This window comes from Ostrinia nubilalis, chromosome 23 (assembly GCF_963855985.1).
Source record: "Ostrinia nubilalis chromosome 23, ilOstNubi1.1, whole genome shotgun sequence".
In the NCBI taxonomy this organism is placed as follows: domain Eukaryota; kingdom Metazoa; phylum Arthropoda; class Insecta; order Lepidoptera; family Crambidae; genus Ostrinia; species Ostrinia nubilalis.
In genome coordinates, this window is record NC_087110.1 from 8,730,534 (window position 1) to 8,742,046 (window position 11,513).

The 11,513-nt window shown below is 37.0% G+C and overlaps 1 long non-coding RNA gene across 3 annotated transcripts; it reads left to right on the forward strand.

The window, feature by feature from the left end:
• Positions 1-1,927: 1,927 nt before the first annotated feature.
• LOC135083275 (uncharacterized) lies at positions 1,928-2,920 on the forward strand. 3 transcript variants are annotated; one of them, XR_010259560.1, is made up of 4 exons: positions 1,928-2,053; positions 2,167-2,386; positions 2,472-2,593; positions 2,830-2,920. It is a non-coding gene; the product is annotated as an uncharacterized LOC135083275 (long non-coding RNA). The 3 variants fall into 3 exon arrangements; XR_010259558.1 differs by having other exon boundaries at positions 2,167-2,593; XR_010259559.1 differs by having other exon boundaries at positions 2,241-2,593.
• The last annotated feature ends 8,593 nt before the right edge of the window (positions 2,921-11,513 follow it).

Sequence of the window (11,513 nt, forward strand, 5' to 3'; positions counted from 1 at the left end):
TTATGCCGTGCTATTTATTGTTGGACAGCTATTTCTATTTAAACAAATGACTAAAAGTAACTCTTAAAGCTATTCAGGATGATAAATGCGTGAAAATTTTGTTGATAATGTGGTTATATTTTTTTTTTCATTTATTTGTCAAACAAAACAGATAATTAATTTGTTTTTGACAGCATTCAGGAAACCACTAAAGTTTGTGTTGATGCTGTTGCAGTTAAATTACAATTAATTTACAATTTGCATAATTTTAAAGACAGAAACACAATAAAATGGATAACTTCAAATATCGTAGCCAAATTCCGCCCGTAAATAATATTTGCCCCTAGACAAAGTTACAAACTGACAGTTGAAACCGAAATTGCTTCACTCCGGCGTTTTTCATTCTTATTACTTCGCTCCGAGAAGCGATTTTGAAATTAAAGCTGTAATTTTTCACAGGCTTGAATCAATTCTTGAATATCCATCATCTTCATCATTTCAGCCGGAGGACGTCCACTGCTGAACATATGCATCCCCCAATGATTTCCAGATTGGCCAGTTGGTAGCGACGAAATTGTGATCTCCGTCAGTTTATAAATAACACGTGAGATTGTAAACTAACTTAGGTTATGTTCACAGATCATAGAAACTAAAGGGAGACGTGATAAGGGGGCGGAGCCGGTCTAGCAGCAATATGCCTAAAACAGAACACATTGCTGCAAACGTCATAATGTAAACAGTTTACATTACTTGCGTTAGTAATAAAGATTATTCGGACTGATACCGCAGTGGATAATGAGCACATATTTTGGTAACTTCGTGTGTGTCAATTTCTAATACGACATTGAATTTCGAACTCAGCGCATTAGTTGGCATCTCTCTACATCTCTATGGTTATGTTAGATTGTATTCTACCTAACTATCTACATTCGATTAACTTCGTCAGATTATAATCTTTCGTTAACTTCGTCAGATTATATCTGACGGAATCCACAATTTTGCGGTGACATATTCATTCAATAATAGAGCGTAATTTCAATGCAGGCTGAAACCTATGCAGTCAATTTAACCTGTTACACGCCACACATAAAGTGCGAGAGATAAACGCTACCTGCAAATGTAGCGGGTAATGCGAGATCTAAAATTAGATCTGGGGTAATGGAAGGTCATTAAGCCGTACCGGGACTCTACCTCGGTACCAGGGATGTTATGGATATCCGTAAATTTTCGGATATCAGAAATAAAAAATATCCGTAACCGATTCAAAAGTTTCGGATAGTTTATAGATAGTTTTTTTTGTATAGCATTATAGAGGAATAATAGCCTGATTTACCTTTATAATGCCATCTAGTATCAATTTTTTATTACTTTTTATTCAATGTAAAGTGTGTGGCCATGAATGAGCCGTGTTGGACAACTATTGCAATTGGCATTATAAAGCACAGATATCCGTAACCGTAACCGAAACTTTCGGATATCCGAAATAAAAAAAAATCCGTAACCGTAACCGAAACCGGTATAATATTATTCCTATATCCGTAACCGTATTCATAACCGAAACTACATATCCTCATCCCTACGGTACAATCTAGTCGGGTTTGAATGGACAAAGTAACGTTTATTGTTAGTGAGGTAGTTAATAGAAGCTTCAGTACCTCTAGTACGAAAAACTTTCGAGTTCGTTTCGTTTGCGTATTCAAAGTGCCATCGAAAAATTTTGTATGAAAAATTAAACAGCGCCCCCTATAGGTCATAAAAAGAAAAAAACACCTAACTTTCGATTTTCTTTCGTATCGAGTTCAAATACTAGGCGTGACGAAAGATGGATTTTGTATGAAATAACGTAGTACGAACCTAATTTTGACAATCAACGGTCGTTTCGTTGTCGTTGAAATCATCGAATGTTGTGTCACTGTCAATTTTGTTGTGAGAAGATTACCTACGTTGATATAAATTTTACGTGTTTTTGAGGCTTAAATGTGGAGATTATGTGGTCGGCGAATTTATTTCCTTGTTTGGCATCATTTAGATTGTTTAGATGCTTTAAGTTAAGAGATTAGGAAGCATCCCAACAGTGAGTAAAAAAATATATTTTGTGGACATTTTTCCTAATGTTTGTTTATTTCATATCTAATAGGGCAACATAATAAGGAAAACACTTAAATCCTGATGTTGTGGTTGTTGCAGCGATACCGCCTCAAAGTCAATAAACCTGCATTTTAGTAGATTTTTATTTATTTATTTTTTTTATGCATAACAAGGCAGGTATTTGACCACAATCGCACATGATGTTAAGAGGGATGCAGTCTAGGATGGTACATATCTGCCCTGTAAGATACCTACTTATGTGACAAATTGCCGGAAAGATAGTCTTATGGCAACAAAAAGAGTGTCCTTGGAACACAAGGCAAGTACATAATTTATTCATACATTCTGTCTACTCTACATACCACATGATTTCTTTGTCATTTGATAGATAATAATTATTACAGGTTATATTATGTGCTATGCATTAAGATGCATCCAGTTCATACCAAGGCACTGATGGTATGAAGAAGCATTTGGAATTACTTAACCAATGCTCTCAATACCCCCAACATACTCGGAGAAGTAGGTAGGTAGGTACTCATGCCTACATAAGATTTATCCATGAACTATTTTATACAAATGTCATATGCATTCAGTTCTTAAGATCATACAGAACAAAACACAACAGGGTGATTCCATACCTTTGCTCGTAAGTGTTTTAGCCAGAAAGTTTTAGATCTTAATAAACTTATTTACCTAAACTAATAACTATAAAATTAATGTTATAGTATTCTACTCATCAACATTTATTAATCATTACAGGTACCTACCCTACCCAAACCTTACAAAGATCCAGCTCCGGCACAGAATAAGTAATAGGACTAAGGTTCCTAGGCACACTTAAGAAATACCATCAACACTTGCGGGCAAATAGACATTAATGGGATTAAAACAAAATATATGTGTGACAATTTATTTAATAAATACTTATAAAACATTAAACAATATTTTGAATTTCAATTAAAACATAGGTACCTAACAGTTTTAATTTTCTATTAATAGGTATGATACATGATTGGTAATCAATCAAAATTGTTATTCAAATTGCTGAGAGTTTCAATGGCTGGCTGCTCATGGTTTCATATATTATCATCTGGCTACTCGGGTTTCCTCTGTAAAAGAAAAAGTAATGTTAACTAAATACTAATTTAACTTGCCATCCTAACAATCAATATGAAAGGGCATAACATTTCAGTTTGTCTAGAGAATGCATAGGTAAGTACCTACTTAAATAATAAAGATTCAATTATTGCAATCAACATACCTTTGACTATTCTTTTCCTGTCTTGTTAGGTCCAAAAAAGTGAGGCTAAGAACTGCAAACCGCTGCACTTTGCCTTTGGACTTCCACTCGCCAAAAGCGAGATCTCGATGCTCTTGCAGGATTTTTGTTAATTTCTAGCTGTTAAATCTTCTCCTCCATTCCATAAAATCTAAAACAAGATAGAATTACAATATACATATTTAACTAGGGTGCATCGTTGAACAGTGAACCGGCCTTTTTTCTAAATGCTCTAATTAGCTGGAAAATGAAGCTAGAAATGTGATTATGGTCTTATCAGTCAGGTAATTTAATAAGGTTTCTAATTTTTAGGCTCAAAATTAGCCTCAGCAATAAAAAGGTAACTTAAATTAGGTTTTTAAAAAAAATGAAATTTGGCTCACTGTGTACTACGGGTAGTTTTCACTGAACCACCCATATTTCAACAGTGAACCATAAAGTTCATTACGAGTAAAAATTATGATTTTGAAAAATAAACAACATAATTTTAGATAATCAGATTTTATTTTTACAACACAAAAATCAAATGGAAATAAAAATGATTATTTCAACAAACAGTCTTCATAAAAAATCACAGAATCCAAAAATAACAACGAAACTCACACAAAACCCAAATGAAAAGAAAAATGCTTCTTTTTACAAAAATAACTAAACATCGTCTAATAAAGCCTTCAAGTAATCAATAATCAACCTTTTTGGTGGTAAACAAACAGTCTTCATTTAAAAAATCACAGAAAACAAAAATAACACAAGACACAATTGAAAAGAAAATTCCTTCTTTAAACAAAAATAACTGAAAATTGCCTCTTAAAGCCTTAAGGTAATTAATCAACCGTTTGGTGGTTAAATAAAAAAACAGTCAACCGGTTCACTGTGTACTTTGAAAACCTGGTTCACTGTTCAAAACATACACTATTCAACTTATGAGTTCACAAACAATAAGAAGTACGCGGAATGGTCATCACGGAATGTGCTCATTATACAGATAAAACTACAATAATTTTGATACCAAATAGATTTCGTACTTAATATAAATAGCAAAATATACAAAAATCGTAAAGCATAACTGAAAAAACTATCTTTTGTCGTCGAGAAACAAAGAATTCGCAGCCACACTTTACACCTTAGCCACAGTCGCCGGTGCACTACGGGAGAGGGGAAGGGCGTCCACGAGACACGTGTGACTCGTTCGGTGGAACTGGCAACGTCATACTTTTTGAAATATGGCGATGGTTCAGTGTATCTGGTTGGTTCACTGTTCGACTACCCACCCTACATGATTTAACTAAAAAATCTTTTCACTTGCTAATTTAATTTACTTACCGATGTCTCATCATGTTAACATCGTTAAATGGTCTTTATTTACTTTAAAACATAGCTTTATATTCAAATTATTTTATTACGACTTCTAATAACATTCTAAGAGGTTAGAAAATACGTCAAAACAAGAAAAATCCCTGTCTTTTCAATGTCAGACGTGTGTGAGCGTGTGGCTGAGTGTGATTTTACAGTAGAAAAATAGAAGATAGATTTGTCCACGAAATCAATTTATTACAACAGTAGGAATACACAATGGATAGCTCTTTTTATTTTCTATGACACAAGTGACAATCAACAGAACATTGTTTCTATAGCAACTTAAATTTATTCATAACGCCGCTTTGCTTGCCAGCTACATTAACAAGATGAAAGATGTTCCGAAATTTGTTTACCCAACAATATAAATATTGATTGGTAATAAATAATAATGGTTTTAAATACTTACATATTAAACAAACAATAACACAAAAACGTATAAACAATTAATGAGGCGTTATGAGCATTATTCATCTTTGTAACTTATTTTTTTAAATTTAATAACAACATCTTAAAATAACGCAGCATGTTTCGGACGGAACACACCATTCCATGTTAAATAAAAAAAAACTTGTAAAATACTCTATGACTCGTCGAAAGAAGCTTCTTGGCCTTGCGTGCCGACGAAAGAAATTAGAAAGTTAAGCTAACGAGTACGATCCTTAATAAAACAAGAATGAACGTTTCGAGTTCGAACTCGAAACGTACAAAAATTCGTCCTCGTCTTGAACTCGAAAGTTTTTCGTACTAGAGGTACAGGTATCTGTCTACGTAGGTACGAAGTCTTTGTCCGTTTCAACTAAAGGTATCGATTAAGTTACTTGCTAAGGCCCTAGGCAATGTAACAGAATTTTCAAATTCAAATATTTTATTACATGAACACATATTTTCTTTAAAAAACTAGATGTTTTTATTTCTGGTGCAGTTTAAAATAATATCCATAAGCTTATAGACTTGTTAGTATTATATTATTCTGTGGTAGAAGTCCACAAGAGGCCAATGTACGAGATATCTCATGGACAGTGGATGTGTTATGATATGTTGATAGATCACTATGTCAGTCAGTCAGTCACCTTTGAGTTATATTATATTTAGATGTAGGTAGATAACTAGTTAGGTATTCCTTTTTTACGACTACCAACTGCAGACTTATTTCACTTCATAGTAGGTAAGTACTACATTATTTTCGTACTGGGAAAAAATAGGAGATAGGTACTTGTTGGTGGTTGTAAACGGGTTAAATGTCTGTTCACTGAACCGATATTAAAAAATATTAGATTCCCTGAGCTTGAAGCTCGGGAATATAGATTTTCACAATATTTGAGGATTTGGAAGTTCGCCAAATATGTCAGCTTAGCAAGCATATAGCCTGATTATTATTTTATTAACTATCTTATCGTATCGGACGTTTAGTAAGGGGCAAGGTCAGAACTGGATGCAGGCCGCTACCAACCGGGCGATGTGGAAATCATTGGGGGAGCCTATGTTCAACAGTGGACGTTCTGAAACGACGTGGCGAAAATGATGATGATGATGATGGACAGAATTAAAATTAAACCACTTTCGTCACGCGTTTTGCTTTTTACCTAAACTTTTGTTAGCAAATCTCAAATCTTATGAATTTATTATTGACCTCTAAAATACGTTTGAATATGACTTGCCTAGAACATCTAGAATTTAGTTGGTAATTCAAATGATAACAAATACTAGGTAATTAAAGTTTAGGTTACCATTGTGAAATAAATAATGCATATTCTCGTAAAATCCACTTTTCAAATAAAACTTTCAGGCTTTATTCTTCCAAAACCTCATTTAAACTTTAACAAGGCGTTTGGGGTCAAGTAGGTAATATCTTTCTTGTTTTACTGCAATCCCGACCATTTATAAACGTAACCTAGATTTTCTTATTCTTGTTCTTTTAGTCTTGCAGATAATTTCTGCTAGCATATTCGTAGCGGAGATGGTTATTTGTGTTTCATAACTGTGCATAGGCTAGATGACAAAATTTCAATTATTTGTCCGTCAGACAGATAATATACAAAATATTAGATTCATATTTTTTATTTTCTTTCATAATTAAATAATAACAGTGCTACATCGAGTTGAAATGACGCATTACGTCACGCTTGAGTAGATTTTTTACTCAAAAGTGACGTCACGTGACATTTCAACTCGATGTAGCACTGTTATTATTTAATTATGAAAAAAAATAAAAAATATGAATCTAATATTTTCTTATTCTGACGGACTAAATAGAATTTCGATTTCATTACCCAGTCATCATCCCTTACTTCGTACTTACACAAGAGATGAAAACTCAGGCAAATTAATATCAACCGTATACCCTTGTCAATAAGACAACATATTGACTGCCCAATTTCTTTGCAGCGTTCCCGAAAACCAGCTGAACTGCTCCTGCTCCTCAAAACCTGGTCGGCCGCAAGCGCAGGAGTTGGCGCCGCCACGCCCGCTCGATGATCGCGTGCGTGCGCTGCGACAGCTGACATGAGCTGAGCGAGGTCATGTCCACCAAGAAGCACTCCCCGCAGCCAAGTAAGAGCTTGTTACACACCTTGACACTTACTATAGTCTGGTCTGCGAGCACATAGAATTTTGTCCAATGACCCCAAGCTACCATCCTTATCGCCCACACTCTCTGCGGGCGCCCGTCGCACAGTCGCGACAGCAATATATAAGTAATTACGCGCGAGCGATAAGGATGGGTAGCTTGGGGTCATTGGACAAAATTCTACGTGCTCACAGACCGGGCTTTAGCATGTACAATGGTGATAAAGCGGTTCGCCACGTTTATAAAGAAGGTTCTCGCTACTCTTATAGACCAAGCATTCGCCACTGCTATCGCAGCGATTAGCCACTGTTAAAGCAAGGGTTTGCCACTATTAAATAGAGCATAAGTTTGCCACTGTTATTGAGCAAGAGTTTGCCAATGTTATCAGTCCTGTTCTTCTCCGCGAGTTTGCATCGAAAACAAAACACGCGCGACTACCCCTCCTGCGGTACCTAATCGACAGGACAATCACGAGCGAGTATTGACGCACGTACGTGTATTACAGTAAAGCAGCGGTTGGCCACTGTTACAGAGCAAGAGTTCATGAAACCGTTACAAAAGTTATTTATCTAGTAGAGTAAGAGTTCACTTGAAGTGGTCATCACTGCTGTAGTCTAGGCTCCTCTATTTCCTTCACAAACCTGGTCCGCCGCAAGCGCAGGAGTTGGCGCCGCCACGCCCGCTCGATGATCGCGTGCGTGCGCTGCGACAGCTGACATGAGCTGAGCGAGGTCATGTCCACTAAGAAGCACTCCCCGCAGCCAAGTAAGAGCTTGTTACACACCTTGACACTTACTATAGTCTGGTCTGCGAGCACGTAGAATTTTGTCCAATGACCCCAAGCTACCCATCCTTATCGCTCGCGCGTAATTATGTTGCTGTCGCGCTCGCACACTCTCTGCGGGCGCCCGTCGCATAGTCGCGACAGTAATATAATTACGCGCGAGCGATAAGGATGGGTAGCTTGGGGTCATCGGACAAAATTCTACGTGCTCACAGACCGGGCTTTAGCATTTTCAATGGTTCTAAAGCGGTTCGCCACGTTTGTAAAGAAGGATTTCGCTACTCTTATAGACCAAGCATTCGCCACTGCTATCGCAGCGATTAGCCACTGTTAAAGCAAGGGTTTGCCACTATTAAATAGAGCATAAGTTTGCCACTGTTATTGAGCAAGAGTTTGCCACTGTTATCAGGCCTGTTCTTCTCCGCGAGTTTGCATCGAAAACAAAACACGCGCGACTACCCCTCCTGCGGTACCTAATCGACAGGACAATCACGAGCGAGTATTGACGCACGTACGTGTATTACAGTAAAGCAGGGGTTGGCCACTGTTACAGAGCAAGAGTTCATGAAACCGTTACAAAAGTTATTTATCTAGTAGAGTAAGAGTTCACTTGAGGTGGTCATCACTGCTGTAGTCTAGGCTCCTCTATTTCCTTCACAAACCTGGTCCGCCGCAAGCGCAGGAGTTGGCGCCGCCACGCCCGCTCGATGATCGCGTGCGTGCGCTGCGACAGCTGACATGAGCTGAGCGAGGTCATGTCCACCAAGAAGCACTCCCCGCAGCTAAGTAAGTGCTATAAGAAAGCGGTTAGCCACGTTTATAAAGCAGGAGTTTGCCATATAAAGCAAGGTTCACCACTGCTATGAAGCAGATGTTCGCCACTAATAAAGAGCATAAGTTTGCCACTGTTATTGAGTAAGAGTTTGCCACTGTTATTGAGTAAAAGTTTGCCACTGTTATTGAGCAGGAGTTGGCCACTTTTATAGAGCATAAGTTTGCCACAGTTATTGAGCAAGAGTTTGCCACTGTTATTGTGCAAGAATTTGCCACTGTTATTGAGCAAGAGTTCACCACTGCTATGAAGCAGATGTTCGCCACTAATAAAGAGCATAAGTTTGCCACTGTTATTGAGTAAGAGTTTGCCACTGTTATTGAGTAAAAGTTTGCAACTGTTATTGAGCAAGAGTTTTCCACTGTTATTGAGCAAGAATTTGCCACTGTTATGGAGTAAAAGTTTGCAACTGTTATTGAGCAAGAGTTTGCCACTGTTATTGAGCAAGACTTTGCCACTGTTATTGAACAAGAGTTTGCCACTGTTATTGAGCAAGAATTTGCCACTGTTATGGAGTAAAAGTTTGCAACTGTTATAGAGCAACAGTTTGCCACTGTTATTGAGCAAGAACTTGCCACTGTTATTGAGCAAAAGTTTGCCACTGTTATTGAGCAACAGTTTGCCACTGTTATTGAGCAACAGTTTGCCACTGTTATAGAGCAGCAGCTTGCTGTTGTTGTTAGTCATTAGAGTCTATTTTTCCTAAATGATACCCTCCTCATCATAAGGTAGAACGTGCGTCCACACACGACTCCATAATTCATGCTACGTCATCGTCATCGGCGTGGTTTTGCCACTGTGATTGAGCAGAACCACTGTTATACATCAGGGGTACAAAACTGTTATGAAGAATGGTTTCATCACTGCTATAGAGCAGGAGTTGGAGACTGTTACAGAACAGGGGTTCCTTACTGCTATAGGGTATGGGCTTGTGACTTTATACAGCAGGGTTTCGTGACTGGTATAGGGCAAGGAATTTGTCGCTTTTATAGAGTTCAGAAATCGAACCCATCTCGAAAGTTGTCTAATTATCTTAGCCAATCAATCTTTGGTGTGTTAAACTGATATCCTCTTATGATAAGACCTCACATGCTGGTTCAACCACATCTACATTAATCCACGCTATCACTCGTATAGTAGCGGTTGATGGTACTCTACAGGGTGTCCCAGAATGGGTGAATCAAACTGCTAGGGGAGGTAGCTCTACTAATGTACTATACCTAAAACATATGAAAAAACATTTTTGAATTCGGATTTTTTTTTAAATACAGTGCTCTAAACTCGAAATCTAGTCATTATTTTTTAAAGTTTGTTTACAGATAAACGAAGCGATCATGTACAATTAATATAAGTAAGAAAAAAGTACAAATAAACTCCAAACGCAGCAATTATAGCCAGATACTTAGGCAAAGCTGATTTATTAACACTTTAAAAAAAAATATTTTTTTGTATCCTTATGCGCTTTATTTTTTTTTCATATTTTTTAGGGATAGTACATTAGTAGAGCTACCTCCCCTAGCCATTCTGGGACACCCTGTATATTGTGAATATAGAGCAGGGGTTCACCAGTTCACCACTGTTAAACTCGTAGGGTCGAGGTTCACAACTTTATTGAGCAGAAGTTCGCCACTGCGGCAGGGTTAATTATTAAAATTTACTTTTCTGCCTCGACGAGTTTAGTGTTGAATTTTGTTTAGTGTTGAATTTTGTTTAGTGTTGAATTGAAAACATAACATAAAACGGTTTGCATTTACTTATAACCTATTATTCCACATTAATCTACCGCAACTATAATGCACATTTTCTGACCCAATTCAGTTTGTATAATACCAGTATTACATGACATATTGCATTACATTTCCAGTCGAGTGCCAAGAGCGTTACAATCGACAAAAACATTTTGCCAGCCGTCTAGACAGTCTGCTATTAATAAAAGTATTATTACAAGCCTACAGCCTACATTGATATAACGGCTTAACCATGTCCAAGGTCATGGGGTAAAAAGGGGTGGTATAAATAATCTCAAAGGGTGACAACAACACATCACTATCAGCATAGATTAAAAAAGCCAAGATAAGTAAGCTCACGAAAAGTGAGGCAAGTTTTATAGTAGACCATTCTGGTCCACTTGAAAATTGAAACTTTTTTGTTTTAATTAAATTCCCGTTTTCACCATCAATCCCTAATTTTTAAGTGACCCCTATGGTAACACATAACAGGAATTTTGTTTTCATAGGGGTCACTTAAAAAGTAAGGATTGATGGTGAAAACGGGCATAAGACTATCAGACATTTTTTGTAGCAAAAGAACACTTAGTACAACTAAAAAAGATGCTACAGTGGTTAGCTTGGTCCGCCGTCGTCGGTACAATAAAATTTCATGGGCCAAAAGATAAGATACACGTAGGTCCGGTATCAAAAGCTTTGACACTTTCTAAGTTAGTAAAAGCTTGTTGACTGATAACGATGTACAGCTTGGATACACGAACAGATTTCTTTTATCAAAAACTCGTTTGTTTTAGGCTGGTATTTGTACTTCCTTCGTGGTTATGTTGTGATTTAAATAATTGTAGCCATAATAGTTTCTTTCTTTGAATGTTTTAGTTTGAGCCAATGAGGGCTAT